Source organism: Suricata suricatta, chromosome 16 (genome assembly GCF_006229205.1).
Source record: "Suricata suricatta isolate VVHF042 chromosome 16, meerkat_22Aug2017_6uvM2_HiC, whole genome shotgun sequence".
Classification (NCBI taxonomy): Eukaryota; Metazoa; Chordata; class Mammalia; order Carnivora; family Herpestidae; genus Suricata; species Suricata suricatta.
This window is the reverse complement of record NC_043715.1, coordinates 52,511,816-52,514,092: the sequence shown is the minus strand read 5'-3', so window position 1 is coordinate 52,514,092 and position 2,277 is coordinate 52,511,816.

Sequence of the window (2,277 nt, the reverse complement as noted above, 5' to 3'; positions counted from 1 at the left end):
CTTAGAGACAGAGGGTGTCTGGGCTTCCTGTGGTTGAAGAAGGGAAGGCAGAGGCAGGGGGGCTGAGGGGGGCCCACGGGAAGCCGGGGAGGAGCATGAGGCTGCACAATTTCACAAAGAGGAACAACAGCTGTGGAGCTCACCCCCTGTCTTCACAGAGTCAGTGACCCCCACGCTCTCTGATCGAGACCTGGGAGACCCACTCAGGGAGGAGAAACCAGGAGCTGAACCCATGTCCTACCTCCCATCTCCATGCTTCCCTCAAGCATCAGAGCCTGGACCAGGACCCCTGAGAACATGTGAGGAGTGGGACATGGTGAGTCTCCTAAGATCCTCACATCTGAGGTGCTTGTCTGAGCAGCCTTGCCTACACCAGGGAGCCTGTCAACTCCTGTCTGCATATGGAGGGTCACAGCCTCAGCCGGACCCTCGAGTGGTTGGTCCTGCAAAATGGAGGATTCTTTAGGTCTGTGTGAGTATTCTGGGGGAAGTGAAGGCAGGAGCCATTCATTGATTCATTGATTCACGGATTCATTCTCCAAATGCTTAGTGAACATCTATCTGTGTTGGGGGACCTGGAGACAAGACACAGAGAGCTGACCTGGTCCATCCCATGACATGATCTCCACCCACGGTGCCACTTCCTCCGCAGATACACTGTCCTTTCACTTTGTCCCTGCTGGTACCACAGCTGCAGGCACCTGTGACTCTGCATATCTCTGCTGGCCTACTGGTTATTTTCTAAATATACAATGATGGGGCCATTCTTTATTTTACGTCTAGCATGCTGATTCATGAAGTTTCAGTGGTATCTCCAAACGGAAACATGTTATCATCTTCATGAAGAACAAAAGACAGAACACAAGTTCATGAGCTGGTGGACACTTTTTTCCATGAATGCCATCTATACAGCGCATTTTTGGACAGAAACAATTTATTAGGTCCTCATCATACAGATTAGCATTTCATGTCATATAAAAAACCTGATACTCATGGTGAAATGTGGCTCAAAACATAATATTCCAGAACTCTTGAGTGGAACGAATATACAGCTGTGAGTAAAATGTTAAGTTCTGCTCATGTGGTTTTCGAAATCATCCTGTGGAGTATACATCTGGAAAATCCTTGATGCCTGCCTCTATTTACAATATGCATGTATAATAGCATTTGCTATCATCCATTTGTAAAATCCTCGAAACATATATCTAAATATATGTTCTATAAACATTACTATCATAAAAAGATTTTTGCAACTTATCTGATAACTGATGAATTAAGTCTCCAATAAGTGAAATCATACCTTATTCTAGATTATTAAAAATGTTCAATTGTGGCACATAATGAAAAACCCAATGTAGTTGGTTTTCTAGTAAAGAAAGTTATACCATTTTCATGGACTGGGAAGATCTGAGAGTTCTCATTATGTTTCTTTAATGAACTCTATTTTTTTTATAAGATAAAATGCAACCACTTGAAGTGTGGCTTTCTATGAATCCTGACAAATGTATACTTCCACAATCAAAACATGAATGCACCCACCACCTCAAAAGGGTTTTGGGCACCTCTGCACAGCTCCTCACAGCCACCTCCAGCCCTTGGCAACCACTGATCTGTTCCCTTCGTGGTGAATTAATTTTGCCTATTGGAGAATCTCCTAGAAATATACACTTTGTGTCTTCTGTATTCTCTCCCTCAGCACAATAATTTTGAAATGGATCCAAGTTGCATTTGTAGTTTATAACCTATTATTACTACAAATTATGCCACTCATGGGTATATTGTAATCTTTTTATTTCTTTTATTTTACTTATTCATCTATTGACAGACATTTGAGATTTTCAAGTTTTGGCTAGGGGAGCCTGGGTGGCTCAGTTGGTTAAGTGTCCAGTCATGATCTCACGGTTCGTGGATTTGAGATCTTGCATCGGGCTCTGTGCTGACAGCTCAGAGCCTGGGGCCTTCTTTGGATTGTGTATCTCCCTCTCTCTCTGACCCTCCCCCTGCTCACGTTGTCTCTCTCTGTCTCTCAAAAATAAATAAAAAGACATATAAAAAATTTTTTAAGTTTAGGCTATATATAAGAAGGTGAAAACTTTGTTATGGACATATTTCCACACCCATGAGCATATAAAATATACTTGTGAGACTAACATAATAATGTGTATCAACTATACTTCAGTAACAAAATAAACATAAAAACTGCCAAAAGAGGAAAAAGACTTCCTCCCAAAAAGTGTCATTATTAGGTCAAAGAGTAATTGTGTGTTTCACACTAGC